Consider the following 25,939-nt stretch of genomic DNA (forward strand, 5'->3'; position numbering starts at 1 on the left):
TGTTCTTTCTTCTGTAACAGATCTATTTATCCCCTCTTTCTTGAAATACTACTCTGGGCTCTTTGTGTCATGCTTTTTTGATTCTTTGGATATCCATTTTTTTTTTTTTAAGATTTATTTATTTATTTGAGAGAGAGAACACGAGCAGAGGGAGGGGCAGAGGGAGTGGAAGAAAGAATCCTCAAGCATACTCTCCGCTGAGCATGGAGCCTGATGAGGGGCTCGATCCCAGGATCTTGAGATCATGACCTGAGCAGAAATCAGGAGTCAGATGCTTAACTGACTGAGCCACCCGGGCGCCCCTGGATCTCCGTTGCTTTAATCAGTAACTTGTAGACAGCTAGCTTGCTCTAGCTTCCTTCTTCCTCATCTAAACTTCTCAGAATACTGTACAATTTCTTTCTTGCTACCCATTTACTCCCTAACCCCAAAGGGATGGCTTAGCCCCCATCACTGCATTGAAACTGATCCCACTAAGGCCATCAGTCATTTCCTAATTGTTGATTCTAGTGAACATATTTTAGTCCTTGTATTAGTCTGTTTGATTTGCTAACAAAAACACCATAAACTGGGTAACTTATAAATAGCAAACATTTATTTCTCACAGTTCTGGATGCTGGGAAGTCAAGTTCATGTCATTGAAAATTCAGTGTCTGGAGAGGGCCTGACTCTGTTCATAGATAACCATCTTTTCACTGTGTCCAAGGGAGATCTCTCTGGCCTCTTTTATAAGGGTACTAATCCCATTCAGGAAGGATCTGCCCTTTAACCTAATCACCTCCCAAAGACCCCATCTCCAAATAACATCACATGAGGGGTTAGATTTCAACATGGAAATTAGCGGGGAGATGTAAACATTTAGACCTTTTCTCTTATATTTGGTACCTTATTTTTTCTCTTCTTGAAACTGTGAATTCTGTGAGTCCATACTCTTCTCCTTCTCCTGTACTCCAACCATTCCTTGTCATCTCTTCTTTTTGAGCTCCTCTTCCCCCTTCAATGTTGATGCTCCCTGAAGCTCTGTTTCAGGCTCCACCGTGGTTGATCTCATCTAGTTTGTGTGCTGTCAAGTTCCAAATCTACATCTCTACTCTAGACAAGTACTTTGAACTACGTATGTCCAAAACTGAACCTCTACTCCTACAGATGATAACCACCGTTCTTCTGCCAACCAACCTAGAAACCTGGTGGTGATCTGTGATTTCGCCCTCTCCGTAACCCTCAAATCCAGTCATTCACCAAGTCTTGCCAATTTTACTTTCTCATTATTTCTCAAATCGGTTCTCTTCCTTCCCTCTATTCCGTAGCCTTCTCATCAGATCCTTATTAGCATCTGCTTACATATCTACCATATCCTCCTAACCGGTTTCTCACCTCCAGTTTTGCTTCTTTCAAATTCATCCTATTCTACAGACAGAAATGACCATGTAACTCTCAAACTTAATTTACAGTTTAACTGTAGATTTACGTTAATGTTTGACCAGGGAGATATCTGAGTATGTCAAAAGATTTATTTGGGGAACAGATATGAACTGTGTTAAGTTGTTCCCCTTTCCAATGTAGCCTTTCTATCTTCTTGAAATTTAGATATAATACCTGCTTATTAAGTGGAACAAACAAAACTCTATACAATGCACATAACCGTTTTATTCTTATTAATGTCTTATTTTTCTGTCTGTTTTATATGAAGGGACAGAAACTAAGACATACCCACTAATGAAGGTAGATACTGTGCTTAAGCAACCCTATGAAGTAAGCAATTAAAGTTCCATTTTATAAACTGAGGTGCAATGAAATCATTTCCTAGAATAAATAGATACAAGTAACAGATCCAGAATTCAAATGCCAGTCTGACTCCAAAGTCCGTGATCTCGTGATCTTTCCGCTAATGCTACACTTTTGTGTTGTGTGTGTTTTTCTGTGTTGTCATTTCTAAACCTGCATATCTAGCCCTCCCCTCACCAGGTAGTTCTGGATTTGTTCACACCTCCAGGTTAGGATAGCCTACCAATCCCAGAAATTGGGATGAATCCCAGAAAGTGCAATGCATTGGAAAACAATAAGAAGAAAGCCATGTTGCAGGAAAAGTAACCTGGCAATAGTCCATGAGAAACCTGGTTGCAAGACCTACCAGGAGACCTAATGGCATCTTGAACTAAAGTGACAGTAGAACTAAGAAAGAAGAAATGGATGTGCTTAAATCAAGGAGTTAAAGTAAAGGATCTTTGAAAATATATGTCCACTCTATTTTCCTGAAAACTTAATTCTCTTAACATCTTAATCTTTTAGGGTCTGTCAAAGCAATGTGTCAGTGTACGACATTTTTGTGCTTTCATAGCCTAACAATAACAATATGTAGTCTCTTAAAGCTTCCTGAGTCCTGACTTTATCCTCACATGTTTTTTTGGAGTAAGTAGTTGTATTTTTGTCATTTTACATGTGAGGAAAGTGGCTCAAGCTGAGTGACTTGCCCAGAGGTTAATGGCTCTCTAGTACCACACTGAGTCCACAGCCTGTGCTCTTTTCAGACACGTTCCGCTTCCCTGAAAACAAACAATGCTTTTTCAAAGCACATGATCACATTCTCAACATTTGAATGCCAGCTTGGCAGCGTATTTGAGTTGGTTAGATCAGACAGTGAGTGGATGAAGAACAAGAACAGACGGTCTGATTCATGCTATGGACCGAACTGTGTACCCCTGCCAAACTCACATGCGAAGCCCTAACCACCAATGTTTAGGTTTAGATGAAGTCATGGGCGGGGGGGGGGGGGGCTCCTCATGGTGAGATTAGTGTGCTTGTGAGAAGAGGAAGAGACAGAGTTCTCTCTCTGCCATGCCAAGGGCACAGTGAAAAGGCGGCTGTCTGCACGCTAGGAAGAAAGCCATTACCAGAACCTGACCACCCCGGCACCCTGATCTCAGACTTCCCGGCCTCCAGAACTGTGAGAAATGAGTTTCTGTTGTTTAAGCCCCCCAGTCTATGATCTTCTGTTATGGCAGCCCAAGCTGACTAAGACAGTTGATAAAATGACTTTCTTGTGATAACTCCCAGCTGCAGGATTTTCTAGAATTAGATGCCTGCCCAGTCTACATCTTACAAGCAGGATTCTTGTTCCTTTCGGCAGGTGACAGGTACTAGGCGAGGTATTTATTCTGCATTTCATAGATTGCCTAATAGCAGTAAGTAAATGAAGCCAAACTGTTGCCATGTCAACTCAGTGGCATGTCACATTGAAACAGGTTTCCCTTTCATTGTCCTGCCTTGTCTAATTGTGGAAAACCAAGGGCCCTCTGCTCTGTTCTCTATTGAAAAGATCAGAAAAGTTTTTGAAACAGAGTGCTTGATAGGAACGTTGTACAGACTGGCATAGAGTTGGTGGTTTATAAATCATTTCACTGTCACCAGTGTTACCACTCAGACTATTTCCTAGCATTCTGTACACACATGTTCTAATTTTGTCATCCTTTAAAAATACTGTGTCTACTACTTCCTGGATAGTGGTCAACTTTTAAGCCATTCTTTTCTTTGTTTTATAACCTACCCAGGTGAGTTTTCTCAGTTTATCTGTTTCTGTTTTGGAAAATCATGCCTTTGAAAACAGATTGTTTGCTTATTCCCATTCATAGATACCTTTGGGGGTGTGTGTGTGTGATCATAGTCATTTCTAAGGTAACCAATTGTGTTTTGAGACAGCAAATAATCTCAAGGACAGCTGTGATGCCACCTACATTGCGAAGTATCCTTTTTCTGATGCTGTATTCCGAGGCATATGCAGCTATTAGAGGGAAAAACAAAATTTAGTTCAAGTAATCATCTTTAAATTAGCATATAGAATCAGACTGGATCCCCTCTTTTTGAGTTTTAGCATATCAGAAGGTCTTACTACTTTTCTGACTATTAAATTATTCTTAAAAATTAATATCTTCACCTACAGTATGAACATAATTTTGATGAAATTTTAAAGTCCCACCTCTAGGCTAGGTGTATGTATTTACAAAGTAGGGTATAGTACCTTGGAAAGTATATTTTTTACATTAGATTTTTAAAATTGTGAACATTTAAAAGAATCTCTTGCTATCTTCGAAAATATTGAAAATGATGGCTGCACTGTTTTTTTATGGCTGCACTATTATGCAAGAAATTATTAATTTGGAGATGGAATGTACAGCCTCACATACTTGGGGTTTTTTATTTTTATCTTTTTGGTTTGTTTTTTGGCACATGTCAGTGTGAAGGTATTTCATATTGAATGAAAACAAAGGAAGTCTTTGACCTCCCATGCCTCATCCTTCCTTTTGTCAAATACCCCCTCAGAGGAATCTTTAGAAAAGATTTGGCATCAGAGAGGTCCGGATCAGAATTCTGGCTCTGTCTTGTACTAGCGAGCTCCCCTTGGGCATGTAACTTCATTGCTGAGTTAACACCCTAAAACCAAATGTTCTGTCTCGCCCCCCCCCCCCTCTCATTAGTCTTCTTTCTGTATCCTCTATTTGGTTTGCTGATACCACTCTCCAGCCAGTTACCCAAGCCAGCAATTCCAGGTTTTTCTACCTTTTCGTTCTCCACTAAGTTAACAGATCCTGCCAATATCTCCTCCTAAATTAATCCCTCCAGTCCTGCACTAAGATGGTAGCCACCAGCCAGTGGGGCTGTTGAGCACCTGCATGGTGGCTCACCGAATTGAGAAGTGCTAGGAGTGTGAAATACACACCCGATTTTGAAGACTTCGTATAAAAAAGGGTTAGAAACTATTTTGTTAATGATGTTTATATTAATTTCATATTGAAATAATATTTTTGATATAGCGGGTTAAGGAAAAAACATATTATTAATATTTATTTTATGTGTTTCTTTTTGTTTTTAATGTTGCTACCAAACTTTGATTTGTGGCTCAGGTTCCATTTCACCTGGGCAGTACTGCTATCGTCTGCCTTGTCCTATCTTAGACTCTCTTCATCTCTCACTGCTGCCGAAGTCTGGTAACTGCTCTCCTTACCTTCTGAAGCTCAGGGAGAATGCTCTTTCTGAAATGGACTTCTGAAAGTGTCATTGCTCTGTATGACAGTCCTTCAGAGGCTTGTCATCGCATAAACCCAAGGTACTGTGCAGTGCACAGTCTTAATTATTTGACCTCTGCATACGTCTTGGCCGCTCACCCTCTCAGCACCTCCTTCCGCCTGCCCTGCGCTGTACACCCCACCAGTCCTAAAAATTCCTGTCTTGCCCTAAACATACCATGCGGTTTCATGCATCTGTGCCTTTGCATTTCCGATTCTTTCATCTAGAATGCTCTCCCCCACCCCTCCCTCATCTTTCTGGGGAGTTGCTTTTTAACTTTCAGAACTTTCCAGAGGCCCCTCTTTTCTCCCTCCCTTATAGAGAGTCTACCAACACCTCGTATTTATTCCCACTGAGCTCTGAGCTCCTTGAGGGTAGGGCCCATGTCTTACTCACCCTCTTGTCCATCTCATCTGTGCTTAAGACAGTACCTGGAGGAGAACAGTTACACTCATTTGGTAAGTTTCTATATTAGTTATATTGCATTAAAATCATATATATTACAGTGATTTATTTACATGTCTGTCTCCCTGCTATGGAATGAACTCTTGGGAGAAAAGAAGTGAATCTTACTGATATATAAAGTTCTAAATATCCCAGCATTTAAGTAGTACCCTCCACAAATATGGACACCATATTTGTTGAATTGAATTAAATAAACTCAGGCAGAACCGACTCTGAAATCTGCTGACTTTCAGATTGACCATTAGGCTCAATCATTCAGAGGGTTACTGACTTGGAAGAATTCTAGGAATCCTTTTCTATCTTTAATTTTTGGGATTACTTTGTGTGCTATTGTTGCTGTTTTTCCCTCTTAGTTTTATTGCGATATAATTGACATACAACATTGTGTAAGTTTGAGGTGTGCAGCATAATGATTGATATGTATATATTTGACATATACATAGTGAAATGATTACCATAACATATGTATCACCTCACATAGATATATTTTTTTCTTGTGATGAGAACTTTTAAGATCTACTTTCCTAGCAACTTTCAAAGATATAATACGGTATTGTTAACTGTGGTCGCCATGCTGTACGTTACATCCCCAGAGCTTATTGACCTGATAGCTGCAAGTTTATACCTTTTGACAAACTTCACCCATGTCCCGCACCTTCTTGTTGCTGTTTTTTTTTTTTTTAAGATTTTATTTATTTATTCGACAGAGATACAGACAGCCAGCGAGAGAGGGAACACAACAAGCAGGGGGAGTGGGAGAGAAAGAAGCAGGCTTATAGCGGAAGAGCCTGATGTGGGGCTTGATCCCATAACGCCGGGATCACGCCCTGAGCCAAAGGCAGACTCTTAACCACTATGCCCCAGGCGCCCCTTGTTGCTGTTTTTTAACCTTTAAATGTTTTTCATCTTTTATAAAGGTAGTATACATCACTGGGGAAAAAGTCAAATAATATCAAATGATAGAAATTGAAAGTTCTTCAGTCCTGCTCCCCAGAGGAAACCACTGATAAGAGTTAAGTGTGTGTCTTTCAGGACTGTTTTCACACATACACACTTAATTATTTTTCACAAAAAATGCCATCATTAAATATTTTGCTCTAAAATTTGCATTTTTAAAAAATACATGTATTTCCAAGTACAAAGTTTTGTAAGTGTCTTTGAATGTCAGATTAGAGTCATGTTCCATGTTATGACTCTGTTCCCGGGCTGGGCAGAGTGCTCTTCTTAGCTGACTTACTTTACAATCAGTGGTCACTCCTTACACTACTTGCAGAGGAGAAAGCTCCTATACCCAGGGGTTGGAGTAGATGACCCTGCTGCAAGTAGAAAATATCTTTGGAGTCTTATTTGTTTTATCTTAAAAGTTAGTGTAGGGGCGCCTAGGTGGCTCAGTCTGTTAAGCGTCCTCCTTCGGCTCAGGTCATAATTCCCAGGGTCCTGGGATCAAGTCCCACATCGGGCTCCCTGCTCAGTGGAGAGCCTGCTTCTCTGCCTCTCCCCCAGCTTGTGTATGTACTCTCTCTCTCTCTATCTCAAATAAATAAAATAAAATCTTTAAAAAAAAAAAAAAGTACCTAGGGATTTCCCACAACTCACTCAGGAAGGAGGGAACAGTAGATGCTACTGGAAAAATTATAATCACAGTTAGCTATAGAGTAAGGGGCAGGATTAGAAAGGGAACATTTTGAAAAGAAAGGAGTTAGAATCAAGAGCTATTTAGTATGAGGGTTACTGATTCAGAGAATGGGTTTAGGGTTAGAATTAACATAGGTTTGAAATCTGGCTCTGCTGTTTACTGGCCCGTGACTGTGAGCCGTTTCCTTAACCTTACTGAGCTTCTGTTAACTCATTTGTCAAAGGGCATCAGGAGCAGGGTGGTAATAACGGTACCAAAATCATAGGACACCTGTGAGGATGAAATGATGATGTCTATAAAGACATTTTAAGTGCTTCTGACCCATCAGAATTGCCCAGTAAATTATAGCTTAAGGGAGAAAGGTAGAAGATTCTTCTTTTTAAAGTTTACATGAATTTTTAATCTATGTACTTGGAAAAGGAGCCTCAGGATAGCTCTTCTACCAAGAACCAACACAGTCCACCCATTTTTCTGCCTTGATAAGAGAATAGTGAGCACACTCGTCTCATTTTATATCTAATTCCTCCTCTCACATCTCTCCCTCAAATCACATCCCCACTATTGCTTCCTGTCATTTCCAGTTTCTGTGCCCCCATTTCTGCTAAGAAAAGCAGAAGTGAGGGAAATGTGAGGGTTTGGGGATTTCTAAAAACTGTTCCTAAGTTCTCGTTACGTTATATTAAACTATAGTTATGCGAATATAATATTTGCTGGATCTCTTCTCTGGGAAACACAAAGGAATTTCCCCATTAGTGTTACATTTTAACTTTTTAGAGGACAGGAATTATTGTATTGGGCATACACAATATGAGAGTTACGCAGTTAGGAGAGTCCATTTCATTACATCAAAGAAATTTTCTGTTGTTTTATTTTTTCACTCTGCATTTTGCAAATGGGGACACTTTGGCTCTTGACTTGCCTCAAGGGCACAGGTACATTGCTGAGCCCGAACTGTTAGTTGTTTTGTTTTGTTAAGATTGTATGTATGTAGTATGTATGCGTGCATGTATGTATTTGTCTGAGAGAGTGAGAGAGTATGCATACATGTGATCAGGGAGGGGCGGAGGGGAAGGGAGAAAGAATCTGAAGCAGATTCCACACTGAGCCAGAGCCCGACGTGGGGCTTGATCCCAGGGCCACAATGACCAGAGCTGAAACCAAGAGTCGGACACTTAACAGACTGAGTCACCCAGGCGTCCCCTGAACTGTTAGTTTTAAACATGTGAGGTTGCTCTTTTACACCTCAAAAATGGTAGAATACTGGGACCTTCATATGATTCATATTACAAGGCCTCTGTGTGTGTGTGTGTGTGTATGTAACGTATCATAGAGAACACTTTAAATGTAAATGTATAGTGTACTGAGTAATAATAAAATGAACTCTCCTGTACCTACCAGTCAGGTTAAGAAGCTCTCTATGTGCCCTAACTTATTTTTCTTCCTCCTGCTAACCTCTTCTTCCCCCATGCCCAGAGACTGAATGTGGTGTAAATAATTTCCTTGTTTTTCTTTGTTTAGGTTTGAAAAACTGAGTAGCAAGCTCGACCCGAGGTATGTGAGGACAGAGCAGTATTGTCGAAATTAGGTGACAGCTCCTCAGAGAAGGTGAACAGAATCTTTGCTTCATGGCTTCTCTGAGAGCTTCTAAGAGCCCCTTCGGGGGAAGTAAGGGTTCAAGGTTATGCAGGGGTCTTAGGAAACAGAGGTTTTTACCACAGTGAAGACATCTGGCAGAGTTGTAGTTGGAATCAGTTGTACAACATTTGACAGAAATATGGTCAAACACTACAGGCTGCTGTTTACTGCCTCTGAACTCATGTGGCTTTCCTCCAGCTTTTAGGAGTAGATCAAAGTAAAAATTTTTTGCCTTTTCAGTAGAATGCAAGTCTTCAGTGATCGAGGCAGCAGGTCATGGAGTGGGAGTGTAGTAACTCCAGACTGTGGTTAAGACAGCCAACTCACGCAGGCATTCTGTTCTCCAATGAAAATGATGTGATGGGGGCGCCTGGGTGGCACAGCGGTTAAGCATCTGCCTTCGGCTCAGGGCGTGATCCTGGCGTTATGGGATCGAGCCCCACATCAGGCTCCTCTGCTATAAGCCTGCTTCTTCCTCTCCCACTCCCCCTGCTTGTGTTCCCTCTCTCGCTGGCTGTCTCTATCTCTGTCGAATAAATAAATAAAATCTTTAAAAAAAAAAAAAAAAAAAAAAGAAAATGATGTGATGGCAGTGGGGATCGTGGTGATGACTGTCCCCAGTGTGGCCATCTCTCGAGTCACTTTCCAATCTGGATTGATTGCCCTCTGAGTCTAATACACAGCCATTATCCTGGAATCTCTCTTCACCATCCTCCTGCGCTTCCCATTGCCTCTCTCCTATTTCCTGCCTTCCTCTTTCTCAGGTTAGTGTCTAGTGGAAAAGATTATCCAGGAGCTTCATTAGGAAAGGTGTGCGGGAGGTAAAATTTTGGAATGCGTCCATGTCTGAAAGTGTCTTTATATTATTCTTATATATGAAAGAGTGGCTGAAAATAGATCTCTAGGTTAGAAATAATATTCTTGCAGAATTTTGACAGCAGTGCTTCGTTTCCAGTGTTGGAAATCTGAAAACGTTTTTCTTTACTTTTATTTGCATTTATTTTATGCAGAATTTACTCCTGGGCCATAATTTTTTGTTTCTTCTGGGATATCTTTGTCTTCTGTGCAACCTTCTCTTCTAGCTTAGGGACGGTCTGCTCTTTTTCAGTAAGGAGCATCTCGATGTGGCAGCAAGAGCTCATGTGTGGGTTAATCCGACCATGAGCTCTGTAAGTTCAATGCCACATCTTGGGGGATTTGTTCACCTGGATGTGCTCAATGACCAGAGAATCTACATCTAAACCCCTAAGTTCAGCATTACCCTCTGTATTTTTAAGCATGTGCAGTAAAAATTCAGCACTCTTTTTGGGCTATCGACCCTACATCCAGCCCCACTGTTGGCCTGGGCACACCTACCAACCCCACCATTGTCGTGACGGAATGGCACACATTGCTTCTGCAAAGTGACATCCTTCAGATACTTGGTGGCTTTTCGGATATGCTTACCCTTGATGGCCTGCGCAGTTTCACATGTGTTCTTAAAGTGAACATGAAGAGTTGAACCTCTTGATTTGCATGATTTTGTAGGGCTTTCTGGGTCAAGTAACCATTTTTCAGAGATCACCTCAGGCTGCTTATGGGAAAAGCAGAAATCTGAAGACATTCTGACACCTGATTTTTTTCCTATATGATCTGCTTTTCTCTTTCTGGAAGCTTTTGGAATTGTCTTTTTGTCTCCAGTGTTCTAAGCTTTATGGTAGTGTGACTTGATATGGTCTGTTTGCCATTCATTGAGTTGGGTATGCAATGGACTATTTCATTCTTTTTTTAAAAAAATAAGATTTTACTTATTTATTTGAGAGAAAGAGAAGAGAGTAAGAGAGAGAGCGTGTGCATCCACAAGCAGGGGGGAGGAGCAGAAGAGAGGGAGACGCTGGCTCCCCACTGAGCAGGGAGCCTGATGATGTGGCGCTCAATCCCAGAACCCTGGGATTATGACCCAAGCCGAAGGCAGACGTTTAACCAACCGAGCCACCCAGGATTCCCATGGACTATTTCATTCTAAAAACCCACTATCTTTCTGTTTTAGGAAATGTTCTTTGATTATGTCATTGATGACTCCTCTTTTCCCTGTTTGTTCCCTCCCTCTCTTCCTCCCTCCCTTCCTTCCTCTCTCTCTCTCTCTCTCTCTCTCTCATTCAGATTTAGATCTCCCAGGCTGGTCCTCTAAATTTATTTTTTATCTCTTTGCTCCTTTTCTGGGAAGCTTTTTCAGTGTTCTCTTCCTACCCTTCTGTTGATTTTTTTTTTTTAATTCATGGTAGCAGCCATGTTTTAATTCCTAAGAGCCTTCTTTATTTTCTTCCTTTAAAAAAATAAAAGCATAATGAATGCATGGTCTCATACGATTTTTTTTTAAAGATGTATTTATTTTTAGAGAGAGCGCGTGCACACACACGTGCAGGGGGAGAGGCGGAGGGATCTCAGGCAGACTCCCTGCTTAATGGGGAGCCTCACAAGGGGCTCTATCTCATGACCCTGAGATCAAGAGTCAGAGACTTAACCAACTGAGCCACTCAGGCACCCCATTATCTCATAGGATTTTAATGATAGGTTTTTGTAGGGTTTTTGCCTTCTCCCTTTATAGTCTTTTGTTTGTTTGTTTTCCTTATTTGTTTTAGACTCTTCCATTTCACAGGCTCTCCACCCTGTGATAATTCTTTGCCATCTGCTTATGATTAAACATCATCTAAAGAGCTGATTAGAGAAGTTCTGAGTGTGTAGGTGGGGTTATTGACTGTTGACTTCACATAGGGTGATCTGGGTGGGCCATTTGTTGGGGAATTCCCAATCAGTATCTCTAGGGTTTTTCTCTTTGCCTGGTCAGATTCCCCAAAGGAGAGTTTCCAGTCTCTTGCCTGCAGGGTAAAGGCCTTACTGCTGCCAGTGTTTCTGAGAGTCAAGGAAGGAAACAGGTCTGAGTTTCTCTACATTCTAATTTCAGTATGCATATATTCACGTAAGCCCTATTTTCAGTGTGGTACGCACACTGTCTAGTGTGCTTGGTACTCCAGTCTAGAGATCCTTTGATTTACATCCAGGTAATGAACCTTCAGACTTCCGACCCCCACCCCAGCAGAAGCAATATGGATGTGGGGTGGGAGGGCAAATTTAGGAATCTGATGCTTCTTTAACAGCTTTTACCCAGTTCTCCTGAGGGAGAACGTAGACTTCCATTTAGTATCCCTCCTTTGCTTTCAGTTCTGGAGTATTTTGAGAAATTAAGTTGGTTCTTAGCTTACCCCTCTTCAAATCTGAGTTTTTTGGATCTGCAAGGTTAGGTACCTGTCCGTCTCCTTTCCAGCTCCCAAATTTTATTGCTGTTATCTCCCTTCTTGTTCTCCAAGTTCCTTTGGGTTTGTCATTTTAGAAGGCTCTGTATTATAGTTTTACTGGGATTTCAAATGGGATTAAAATTAGATGCATGTATTCCTTTTGTCTTCTTAACCTGAAAACTTATGTTCTACTCCTTATCAAGTGTTGGCAGAAAGAGTAACACAAAAATCACCCAAGTCTGTGATAATACCAAAAGAATCTCTTTCTTTTCTTTTTTTCTGTTTTGATTCTCTTTCCTTTTGTTTTTTTTGGGGGGGCGGGGTGGATACATTGAGGTTTGGGAGGTCTCAATGTACTAATCCAGACTGTACTGTCTAATAATAGCTAGTACTTATTGAGTACTTTTCCATGTGCTTTGTAGCTGAATGCATCTACATTAATCCTCATAATAACCCAATTTATATCTCCATTCTACCGATGATGAAACAGAGGCCCAAAGAGGAAATGTAATTTTCCCAAAGTCACATAGTTCTGACATAGGGGAACCAGAATTTGAACCCAGGCAGCCTGACATCAAAGCTTGTTGCTCTTAATTACTATACTATCAAATACTAGATATAAATTGGAAAAGTCTCTTTTATGTCTCTATTCAGTTTCCATTTACTATATATAAGCCCTTCCACTACGGAGCTGTATAGATGACTTGAATATTAACTGGAGATATCCAAGGTGTCTTTTTATATTCCTAGGTCTTTTGTCTATTTTAGACTGACAGGATTATTCCAGAAAACAAAACCAACAGCCATAGTGTGCAGTTGTATGTGGCTCTGTACCAAAACAGAGGCTAGGTGGATCAGTGCAACCATGGAAAGGCTACACAAATTTTCAGACCTCCACAGTTCCCTCATCTTATTTTTTCTTTTCTAGACATTAAATGGTATCTGTGAGCCTGAAAGTATTTACATACTTTACCAGTGTGAGCAGATTACTCCCTGTACATAAACTAGATCTAGAACCCTGGTGGAAATTTTTAATAAATTTTTGAAAGTGGAAATTAAAAGGCATCAGAGTAAGTTAAATTAATCTTCCTGAAATTAGTTTTCAGTCTTCAAAATACTGTCCTTTTCTGCCCCACCGTGACAAAGGAAACACAAATATCTTACAGAGAAACTAAAAAGACCAAAGAGTGCATGTAAATGTTTGGAGAAAAGTCATACTATGAGTCAGGAGTGAAATCTTCTGTCTTCTAGACAGCGCTGACTCTCGGCTAGCTGGGGAAATCCATCTTGGCCAATTTAATCATTCTCTAAAAGGCTGGACAACTGTGTGGGTGCTAATGGCATCGGAGAGACATGGTACGCAGGAAACACATCCCACACTTGACAGGATGTTCCCAAGTCAGGAAGGGCATTTCTCTTCCTCAGTAGAATTGTTTCATTGACTAAAGACAACATGAGATCATTGAAATCTCCCCAAAATACCAAAGACTGACGAAAGCAGGATATAGGACATGGTGAGTCTAATGTAATGTAGTGGGATCATTTATGACATCATAATAAAGTGATAGTATTTGTGTATGTACTTCCTTCCAAGAGATTTAAAGAATTTGATAGAGTCAATGAGTCATCAGAGTTTTAAATCTTCTGTGTTCAGAGTCCATGGTCCCACAGATGGGAGCAGGACTCTGGTTCAGTCCCCGCCTCTCTGCTCTGGAACTCGACCACCAGGCTTCCTGAAGCTTCCACTTCTTGAATACCACCCAGTGAAGCTTCCTTTCCCCTCCTCACCCCGCTGCTGCTCCTTCTCTAAAACATTTCCTTTTTTCATCTTCTTCCAATTCACCCATTTTCATCAAGTGTTACCCTGTATCTTACATGGTATATAGCTCTTGAGCAGATCCAGCAATGAAATGTCATTAATCTTAAGTAAAGAATGATCTCGCTTTCTCTTTCTCTCTGTGAGCAGCACCAGCTACCATAGGTAGAACTGAGGCTGAGACCACACCAGTAAGTTGTTAGCAAATGAAAACGTGACAAGAAGCCTTGAGCCACAGCTTTGGTGAGTTTCCTGCCCTCTTCCTTGGTGGCATTTTCAGAGGTACACAGAAAAATGTCAAATATAGCAGTCACCTGAGGACTATCTCTAGGGCAGGAATTCTCTCCCCAAAACTTAGTGAGCGTTACAAAGACAAAGAAGAGAATGGAACTGGGTATGAGCTTACCTGCAGATGGTAGGAACACAGAAACAAATAGAAAACTCCATTGTTCTAGTGTAAGTTATGACTTGCCTTGTTTTTTCTGCTGCAAACTTTGTAGAGAGCACAGTGCGTCAGTTTATAAACATTGTGTTTGTAGTCTTCCGAGTCTGGGAGAACGTTGCCTCTATAGAGTTCATTGATCATTGTGCATCTAAAGTGATTTCATGTTCTCTTAGTTCGTGGGGAATAATTGTCACAATTAATTAATGCACGTGAAAGAAAAAGATCCGAAGAGTCTTTGTTTACTTTTCTTGCTTTCCATAAAAAGTGGATGTGTATTTCCTGGCCTTAGTGTCCAAAAAAGCTAGGTAACTGGTATTAGAAATTGGTATCCTTTTATGTTGGAGCTATATGCAGGCTGTTTATGGTTATTTTAAGAAATTTTTTCTGTTTTTTATGGAATTTTAAGTCTCTCCACTTACAAATAATGAGAAAATAATCTCTTTAACATCAACATTCTATTTTTTTTAAGATTTTATTTATTTATTTGAGAGAGAGTGTGTGCACAAGTGGGGGGGAGAGGTAGAGGGAGAGGTAGAAGCAGGCTCCCCTGCTGAGCAGGGGGCCCACGTGGGGCTCAATCCCAGGACCCTGAGATCATGACCTGAACCAAAGACAGATGCTTAACTGACCGAGCCACCCGGGCGGCCCTCAACATTCTATTTAAAGTTAAGCTGCGGGGCGCCTGGGTGGCACAGCAGTTAAGCGTCTGCCTTCGGCTCAGGGCGTGATCCCGGCGTTATGGGATCGAGCCCCACATCAGGCTCCTCCGCTATGAGCCTGCTTCTTCCCCTCCCACTCCCCCTGCTTGTGTTCCCTCTCTCGCTGGCTGTCTCTATCCTGTCGAATAAATAAATAAAATCTTTAAAAAAAAATAAAAAATAAAAAAAAATAAAGTTAAGCTGCTTCCTTGTGCAGCTCAGGTGCTGAACTCTAGCTGTATGTATGTATAAAGAGGAGACAGGTCAAAAACAAAATCGTTTCCCATCTTCCTCGGTGTGAGCATTTGTATGGTTTTATCTGAGAAAAACGAGGCCTCCGAAAGCTTAGACTGGTCAAGTGCACGGTGCCTTGCTCCTCAAACACCCCACCTGGTCACAGTTTGCACCTATAACAGCTGCTGACCATTTTCATTGAGAACAATTTCTACTTTCATCAAGCTCCCCTTCTATATCAGATCCTTTGAAGAAAACTGTCCACAGCTGAGTGCAGGATCTTTGAACTTCCTTCACACATCGAATACCAGCATCAGAAGGTGCCAGGGAATGACACTGGGTGCCTTATCCACTGGGTACCGGGCTCTGACTAGCTGAATAGAATTGGGGGGGGGGGAGCTGCCCTTCAGTCGGGCTAAGAAAGTAAATACAGCTGCTCCTCACCATTCCCCCACCACTCCTCCACATTAAAAGGAGAGAGGTTGGGCTAAAGGTGGAGAGGTAGGTTGAGGAAGGAAACATATTTCAGCACTAACATGTGGCCTCCAGGGCTGCCTTATCAAATTGGCCCCTGGTTGTTTCCAAAAGTCATTAGAAGGGGGAGGCATTGGGGCGCCTGGGTAGCGCAGTCGTTAAAGCGTCTGCCTTCGGCTCAGGGCGTGATCCTGGCGATCCGGGATCGAGTCCCACATCAGGCTCTTCCGCTATGAGCCTGCTTCTTCCTCTCCCACTCCCCCTGCTGTGTTCCCTCTCTCGCTGGCTGTCTCTCTGTCACATAAATAAATAAAATCTTTAATAAAAAAAAAAAAAAAAAAAAAAAAAAAAAAAAAAAAAAAAAAGAAGGGGGAGGCATTGCCAGAGAGAGCGTGCCCTGAAAGCCGCATGGTTTTGAGATCCTTTCTCCAATGAGCTTTTCATATAGAAATTGCATGTGGCTGTGATGTTATTTTACAGTTTTGTTGATGATGACTTCATAGATAAATGTTCATAATACTGTTAAGGATAGTGGGGGAGTGGAGTGGGTAGGAGGGTACCTGATTTCACGTTTTAAAAATAAAGCAATCTAAGCAAATAAATAAAATAGGAACTTGGAATTCCTGACTCAGGCCTGGACCCCCAAACCACAGATCCTATATTGATACAAATTTGGAATGGTATCTTCAGTAGTAAGTAGGGAGACTGATATCAGATGACCTGAAAGTGCCTTTTGCCCAAACGTGAATGTGGAGCAAGGGGTGATCATTACTCACCCTGGCCTCTCACTCACCCAGGACGCTGAGTGCTGAAAGTCTCCCTACTGTGCCCCCTGCTGCTGCCTCTAGGCACTCCTGGCTTCCACCCTGTTCTGGGTTTTTATGCTCACTGGCTTGCTCTGGGCATCTGCAGCCAGCTCCCACTTCCAACCTCCCACCGGCTGTATCTCCTCCGTGCCTCTGCCCTCAAGCCTCCCGCTCTCCCCCCACCACCATCCTTCTGCCAATGACTCACCTCCTGCTGCACACAGAAAATAGACGCTGTCAGGAGGAGCGAGCTCGTATTTCGACATACACCACACACACACACACACACACACACACACACACACACACACACACACACACACCACAGTCACACCAGTTTATCTCTGCTCAAATCCAAACCCCGGCTAGAGATGTTCTCTCACCTGTTCTCTAGATTCTCTGCCTGCTTTCTCAGGAAACTGGTTCCAGCGAGCATCCCCTCTATGCCTGCATCTTTCAGCCTCTACCTTCCCGCTGACTTTTTCTGATCAGAATATAAATATTGTCAAGTCTCTTCCATCTTAAAAACAAATAAAATAAAATAAAATACCCCCTCCCTTCACACTGAAGCTTCTGGAAATTGGAAACTTTGAAGAGGACGCACAATGCAGTTTCTGAAATGAAAAAGCAGAATTGATTGTTATTTTTGGTAAGCAAAATAGAGCCCTGCTTGCAAGACATAGTCTCTCTGGACAAAGCAAACTGTAACCGTATGTAGTTTAGGAAACCAACTGAAATCTCACTCCTGCCCTGTGGTGTCGTCAAAATGCTCCTCCAGGCTGCAGGCCGCACTTTGGTGTCTCTGTGAGCACTGATACTTAGCCTCTCCTTTCTTGAAATGCTCTTAAAAGTCTTTCTGAGAGACTTCCATCTCCTGGTTTTTCTTTCATCTCTCTCACTGTTCCTCAGTTTACATTAAATTATTTTCTCATCACTCTACCTTTCAAAAAATAGGATTCCTCATGTTTCATCCTCAGCTTTATTCCTTTCTAAGTCTGTATCCTTCCTGTGACACCTCATCTACTCCTTGATGGCTTCAAATCTTTATCTCCAGCCCAGAGCCCTCTGCTAAATAGTAGAGTCCCATAACTAGGCTGCCCACTGGATATCTCCCACCTGGGGATATCGTGAGCTTTTCTTCTCAAAGATCCTGTCTTGCTACCATCATTTGTCCAGTTGTCCCAGTCTTCCTTGGTTTTTCCCTCTCCTCCTTTCCCATGTGTAATCAATGACTAAGCCTGATTAGCTCTGCTCTACTAATGCTCACATGGCTCTCTTCCCTCCATCTTCACTGCCAGGGCCTCAGTTCTCATCTCTTACTTGAATTACCACAAAAGCCCCCTACTAGATCTCCTTGTTCAGCCTTCTTGCAGTTTACAATTTTGATCTCTCTAAATTGGCAGTCATGTCATGCGCCTGTTTTCAATCCTTTGCTTTTCCCCCATTGCCTTCAGGTGGGAAAAGATTCCTTATCAGAGCTCACAATGACCTTTGTGATCTGACCTCTACACTCATTTCCAGCCTTTTTTCTGGCATTCCTTACTGTCATCCCACACTTTTGCGTGAAACGCATCTGACACCTTTGCAGTTCCTGGAATTCAGTGTATTTATAAAGAGCTTCCACCCTCAACATGCTACTCCCTGTCCTTGGAAACTCCCATTCCTTGCCTGAATAATTCATCTGAAATCTCAGCTGTCGCTTCCTCTGTGGAGACTTCCTTGACCACCCTCCCCACCCACAGTGTGATTTAAGTGCCCATCCTTTGTGCTCTCTCTGAGCACTTACTAAATTCTGTTACGGTCATTTGACCGCAAACTCCTGGATGTTAGGGATAACTGTGTCTTTCTACCTGTATCTCCAGTACCCCAATGGTTGATGAATGAACTGGAGTTGTCACAGTTTTAAGGGCGTGCATGCACGCGCGCACACACGTAAGTGCACACCCAAAAAATCCTTGAATCTGACTGAGTCTCTAGATCCAACTACCAATTTATAAGAAGAACAGGCCTGGAGAATATGTTACACGATACCATGCGGATGAAGTCAGCAAAATCTAAGTGCAGGAAATTCTGTTAAGACAAACAGCCACATTTCTTTAACTGCAATCAAGCAATTGCAATATATGGAGCTTTTTTAGGTCCTGATTTTTTTTTAAACTGTAAAAAAAAATTATGACTCAGATGAACACTGTATATCTGATATTAAGGAATTCTTGTTAATTTTTTAGATATGATAATGGCATTGCGCTTATTTTTTTAAAGGGTCCTCATGTTTAGACATACATTCTGACATATTTATAGATTAAATGATATGTCTGGGATTTGTTTCACAATAATCTGAAAGGGAGAATAATCTGGGTGGGGAGACAGATGAAATTGGATTGGCCAGCAGCTGATAATTATTGAAGCTGGTGACAGGCACTCACTAGTTCATTGTGCTGTTTTACCTACTTTAGTTTATATTTTTAGATTTCAATAATTAAACTTTTATTGTGGCAAAATATACATAGTGCAAAATTTATGTTAACCTTTTTTTTCGTAGTTTTTAGTTTTTATTGAGTTCCAGTTAGTTAACATATAGTGTAATATTAGTTTCAGAAGTAGAAGTTAGTGATTCATCACTTACATATAACACACTGTGTTAACCATTTTTAAGTATACAGTTCAATGGCATTAAGTACTTCACACTGTCATGCACCCGTCGTTACCATTCATCTCTAGAACTTTCTCACTTTTCCAAACTGAAACTGTACCCGTTAAACAATATCTCATCCCCCTCCCCTTACCCCTTTGAACCATTATATTTTCTGTCTCTATGAATTTGACTACTGTAGGTATATCATATAAGTGGAATCATATAATATCTGTTCTTTTGTGTCTGGCCGAATGTCTTAAGATAATGTTAACATGTCTTCCAGGTTTATCCATGTTGTAGCATGTATCAGAATTTTATTCCTTTTCAAGACTGAATGATACTCTGTTGTACGCATTTACACATTTTGTTTATCTATCTTTTATTGGGCATTTGGATTGTTTCCAAAACTTTTTCCAGAAGGTATCTCATAATGTAATGTAAGGTATACTGATTGTAGTTATCTTGCTGAAGAACTGGCATAAAACTAATTTCTGTAGACATCAGATCCCAAAGCCTTAAGAGTTTTTGAAGATCTACAGTCCATAGAACCCAGGAAGTGCCAGAGACTGCAGGCGGCGGGGTAAAAAGTTAAGAATAGGGAAAGGAAGTTACGCTTGTTGTTTGGGATTACTCAGAAAAGCTCTTGCCCTCATTGGCCTCTACCACCTCTCAGGCAGCTTTTCTACTTCCTGAGTATCCCTACGCAGTTATTTCTAACACATGTAGCCCTGCCAAATGTATTTTTATTCTAAGCTCAGGAACTACCTTTCAGCGATTTTATACCAAAAATAAGTGTGTCACTTACAAGTAAAAGAAAAAACCTTTTATCTGTTCCTGCAGGAGATAAACCAAGTTAGAATGAAAGCCTAAACCAGAAAATGTTTGCATCAAATATTAGTCTGAAATTTATTCTTACTCTTCTGGTTTTTGGAAAATTATCCTTTAGACATCTTAAGGAGCAGCGGGGAGGTGAGGGGTATGTGAGATCTAATCGCAGGTTAACCTTGAGGTACCCAGAGAAGTTCTGAAATCAATGTGGAATTTTAGATATTCTGTAGAAGGCGCACTACTATTTCGTTTGTTCTATGTTGCACAGATTCTAGACTCCTTAGATAGGCCCAGAACTGTCCCTCCCATCTCGTGGTTTCTCAGGTTAGAACCGTCCAGAGTGGATTGTGGCTTCTATGGTCAGGACTGCCCTGAGCTCAAGAAAATTCTTCTTTATCTTTCTCATCTAAACCTATTTCCTGCTTATAGTCTCAGGAGAGGATTGCCTTTTATATCTTCTATTGACCATCCCGTGCACACTGGATATTTGTCACATACCCCTTGTCCTTAGAAGCCCCAGTTTTGGTTTTAGAGGTTTTATCTTTTGTTTTGATTTGGCTTTTTTGTTTACTTTTTATTTTGAGATAATCAGAGATTCATATGTAGATGTAAGAAATAATGCACAGAGATCCCATGTATCTTTTACCCACTTTCCTCCAGTAGTAGCATCTTTCCAAGCTGTATTATCACAACCAGGATATTGACCTTGATATAGTCAAGATAGAGAAATTTCCATCACCACAAGGATCCCTCCTGTTGCCCTGTGATAGCCATATCTACTTCTCGCCTGACCTCACCTCCTCCTTAGCCCCCAGCTGCCACTAATCTGTTCTCAATTATTAGAATTTTCTCATTTTAGAAATATTATGTAAGTGGACTCACATAGTATATAACCTTTGTGTTTGGCCTTTTCGCACCACATAATTCTGTGAAGATCAATCCAGGTTGTTGCAGTATCAATAGTTTGTTCCTTTTTATTGTTTAGTATTCCATGATTTAGACATACCAGTTTCTTTATTCATCTACTGAAGGAAATCTGGATTGTTTCTGGATTTTGGCTATTAGGAATAAACATAAGTAATTAAACATGTGTGTAGAAGTTTTTATGTGAACATAAGTCTTCATTTCTCTGGGATAAATGCCCAGAAATACAAACACTTGATCATGTGGTAGTTGCATATTTAGTTTTACAAGAAACTGCCAAATTGTTTTCTAGAGTGTCTGTACCATTTTAAATTCCCACCAGCAATATATAAGTGATTCCGTTTCTCCATATCCTCAGCATTTGGTGTTATTAGTCTTTTTTATTTTAGCCATTCTGATGGGTGTGTGGTGATACCTCATTGGGTTATAATTTGCATTTCCCTGATAGCTAATAATGTTGGATATCTTTTCGTATGCTTGTATATTATGTATGTCTTCTTTGGTGCGAGGTGTTTGGGTTTTGTTTTGTTTTGTTTTGTTTTTAAGTAAACTCTACCCCCAACGTGGGGCTGGAACTCACGATCCCAAGATCAAGAGTCACATGTCCTACCAACAGAGCCAGCCAGGTGCCCCAAAAGGACTTTGTTCATGTTTTATTTGGATAGTTTGCTTTTTTTAGCTGTTGAGTTTTGAGAGTTCTTTATGTGTTCTAGAAACCACTTCTTTGTTGAACATGTGGTTTGCAAGTATTTTCTCCCAGTCTGTAATTTGTCTTTTTCATCTTTTTAACAGGGCCTTTCATAAGACAAATAGTTTTAATTTTGATGAAGTCCAATTTATCAATTTTTCCTTTTATAGATAATGTCTTAGATGTCAAGTCTAAGAACTCTGTGTAGCTCCATCATGAAGATATTTCTCCTAGGTTTTTTTCCTAAAACTTTATAGCTTGTGTTTAACATTTAAGTCCATGGTCTATTTTGACTGAATTTTTTATATCAGGTACGAGATTTGAGTAGAGGTTTATTTTTTACTTATAGATGTCCAGTTGCTTCAGCACCATTTGTTAAAAGGTTATCTTCCCTTGGCATATTTGTGAGGGTCTGTTTCTGGGTCATCTATTCTGTTCTGTTGATCTGTATGCCTGTCCCTCCCAATATCACAGAATTTAGATTACTTTAGCAATGTAGTAGGGCTGAAGATGAGGTAGACTGATTCTTCCTTCCCACTTTATTTTTTTTCAAAATTGTTTACGTGTTTTTCTTCCTTTGCCTTACCATATAAGTTTAGAATAATCCTGTCTCTGTCCACCAAAAAATCTTGCTGTGATTTTGATAGGAATTGCATTAAAAACCCACATATCAATCTGGGGAGAATTGACATTTTTACTGTCTTGAGTCTTCCAATCCATGAACATGGATGGTGTTGTTGAGTTCTCCCATATGCTTGCAGATTTTCTGTCTAGGTCTTTTCCCAGTTGTTGAGAGGGGAGTGTTGAAGTCTCTAAATATAACAGTGGATTTGTCTATTTCACCTTTACATTCTATCAGTTTTCACTTCACATCTTTTGCAGCTCCGTTGTTTGGTACACACGCATTTAAGATTGCTATGTCTTCTTGGTGGATTGATCCTTTTATCACAGAATGTCTCTCTGCATAGCTGGTCGTTTTCTTTGCTCTGAACGCTACTTCATTTAATATTAATGTAACCACTCTGGCTTTCCTTTGAGGAATAGCTTGCAGACTATACTTGTATATTTGAAATGAGTTTCTTTTAGATATTATATAGTTGGGTTATGTTTTTTAATCCACTCTACCGGCCTCTTTTAATTGGTGTGTTAAAACCCTATAGGGGCGCCAAGGTGGTTCAGTCGGTTACACATCTGCCTTCGGCTCAGGTCATGATCCCAGGGTCCTGGAATCGAGCCCCACATCAGGCTCCCTGCTCACCAGGGAGTCTGCTTCTCCCTCTCCCTCTGCTGTTTCCCCTGCTTGTGCTCTCTCACTCTGTCAAATAAATAAATCAAATCTCAAAAAAAAAAAAAAATCCCCTCTAAAAAAATAAATAAATAAAAGCCTTTATATTTCGGGGCACCTGGGTGGCTCGAGTGGTTGGGCATCTGCCTTCGGCTCAGGTCATGATCTCCAGGTCCTGGGTTCCAGCCCCATGTCAGGCTCCCAGCTCAGCAGGGAGTCTGCTTCTCCCTCTCCCTCTCCTTCTGCCTCTCCCCTTGCTTACGTTCTCTCTCTCTCTCAAATGAATAAATAAAATCTTTTTTTTAAAAAGCCTTTATATTTCATGTTATTATTGAAATGTTAAGATTTATGCCTGCCATTTTATTTTTTGTTTTCTGTCATCTCTATTTTTTGTTTGTTTTATTTTTCTTGCCTTCCTCTGGGCTACTTGAACTTTTTATAGAATTCCACTTTTATATACCTATAGTGAGTTTTTTATTTTATTTTTTAATCTATAGTATTTTTTTTTATTTTAATGATTTTTTTATTATATTATGTTAGTCACCATACAGTACATCCCCGGTTTCCAATGTAAGGCTCGATGATTCATTAGTTGTGTATAACACCCAGTGCACCATGCAATATGTGCCCTCCTTACTACCCATCACCGGTCTATCCCATTCCCCCACCCCCCTCCCCTCTAAAGTCCTCAGTTTGTTTCTCATAGTCCATAGTCTCTCATGTTTCATTCCCCCTTCTGATTACCCCCCCTTTCTTTATCCCTTTCTTCCCCTACTGATCATCCTAGTTCTTATGTTCCATAGATGAGAGAAATCATATGATAGTTGTCTTTCTCTGCTTGACTTATTTCACTTAGCATTATCTCCTCCAGTGCCGTCCATGTTGTAGCAAATGTTGAGAACTCGTTCTTTCTGATAGCTGAGTAATATTCCATTGTATATATGGACCACAACTTCTTAATCCAGTCATCTGTTGCAGGGCATCTCGGCTCCTTCCACGATTTAGCTATTGTGGACATTGCTGCTATGAACATTGGGGTGCATATGGCCCTTCTCTTCACTACGTCTGTATCTTTGGGGTAAATACCCAGTAGTGCAATGGCTGGATCATAGGGTAGCTCAATTTTTAACTTTTTAAGGGACCTCCACACTGTTTTCCAGAGTGGCTGTACCAACTTGCATTCCCACCAACAATGTAGGAGGGATCCCCTTTCTCCACATCCTCTCCAACAATTGTTGTTTCTTGCCTTGTCTATTTTTGCCATTCTAACTGGCGTAAGGTGGTATCTCAGTGTGGTTTTGATTTGAATTTCCTTGATGGCTAATGATTTTGAACATTTTTTCATGTGTCTGTTAGCCATTTGTATGTCTTCATTGGAAAAGTGTCTGTTCATATCTTCTGCCCATTTTTTGATTTGTTTATTTGTTTCTCGTGTATTGAGTTTGAGAAGTTCTTTGTAGATCTTGGATACCAGTCCTTTATCTGTAGTGTCATTTGCAATTATCTTCTTCCATTCCGTGGGCTGCCTCTTAGTTTTTCTGACTGTTTCCTTGGATGTGCAGAAACTTTTAATCTTGATGAAGTCCCATAAATTCATTTTATCTTTTGTTTCTCTTGCTTTGGGGATGTGTCATGAAAAAGGTTGCTTTGGCCGATGTCGTAGAGGTTGTTGCCTATGTTCTCCTCTAGAATTTTGATGGATTCCTGTCTCACATCAAGGTCTTTCATCCATTTGGAGTTTATTTTTGTGTATGGTGTGAGATAGTGGTCAAGTTTCATTCTCTTGCATGTAGCTGTCCAATTTTCCCAGCACCATTTATTGAAGAGACTGTCTTTTTCCCACCGGATGTTTTTTCCTGCTTTATCAAATATTAGTTGCCCAAAGAGCCGAGGGTCCATTTCTGGGTTCTCTATTCTGTTCCATTGGTCTATGTGTATGTTTTTGTGCCAGTACCATGCTGTCTTTGTGATCACAGCTTTGTAGTACAGCTCGAAATCTGGCATTGTGATGCCCCCAGCTTTGTTTTTCCTTTTCAACAGTTCCTTGGAGATTCGGGGCCTTTTCTGTTTCCATACAAATTTAAGGACTGTTTGTTCCAGTTCTTTGAAAAATGTCCTCAGTATTTTGATCGGGATAGCACTGAAAGTGTAGATTGCTCTGGGTAGCATGGACATTTTAACTATGTTAATTCTTCCAATCCATGAGCATGGAATATTTTTCCATCTTTTTATGTCTTCCTCAATGTCTTTCAAGAGTGATTTATAGTTTCTAGAATATAGGTCCTTTACGTCTCCGGTTAAGTTAATTCCAAGGTAACGTATTGTTTTTGGTGCTATTGTAAATGGGATGGATTCCCTAATTTCTCTTTCTTCGGTCTCGTTATTCGTGTATAGAAATGCAACTGATTTCTGAGCATTGATTTTGTATCCCGCCACGTTACTGAATTGCTCTATAACTTCTAATAGTTTGGGAGTGGCTTCTTTTGGGTTTTCCATATAGAGTATCATGTCATCTGCAAAGAGAGACATTTTGACTTCTTCTTTGCCGATTTGAATACCTTTGATCCCTTTTTGTTGTCTGATTGCTGTTGCAAGGACTTCTAGTACTATGTTGAATAATAGTGGCGAGAGTGGGCATCCTTGTCGAGTTCCTGATCTTAAGGGAAAGGCTTCCAGCTTTTCCCCATTGAGAATAATATTTGCAGTAGGCTTTTCATAGATGGCTTTTATGAGATTGAGAAATGTACCTTCTATTCCTACACTCTGAAGGGTTTTAATCAGGAAAGGATGCTGTATTTTGTCAAATGCTTTTTTGGCATCGATTGAGAGGATCATATGGTTCCTGAGTCTTTTCTTGTTGATATGATGTATCACGCTGATTGATTTGCGAATATTGAACCACGCTTGCATCCCAGGTATGAATCCCACTTGATCGTGATGGATAATCCTTTTAATGTACTGTTGGATTCTATTAGCAAGTATCTTGTTGAGGATTTTGGCGTCCATATTCATTAGGGAAATCGGTCTGTAATTC

General features: G+C 40.6%; 1 protein-coding gene across 4 annotated transcripts in view; it reads left to right on the top strand.

Moving 5' to 3' along the window:
* PRORP (protein only RNase P catalytic subunit) overlaps positions 1-25,939 on the top strand; it is a 140,165-nt gene that overhangs the window by 100,891 nt on the left and 13,335 nt on the right. The gene's annotated exons all lie outside the window — the stretch shown is intronic.

This window comes from Ursus americanus, chromosome 35 (genome assembly GCF_024610735.1).
Source record: "Ursus americanus isolate L20-20 chromosome 35, mUrsAme1.1.p, whole genome shotgun sequence".
NCBI classification, from domain to species: Eukaryota; Metazoa; Chordata; class Mammalia; order Carnivora; family Ursidae; genus Ursus; species Ursus americanus.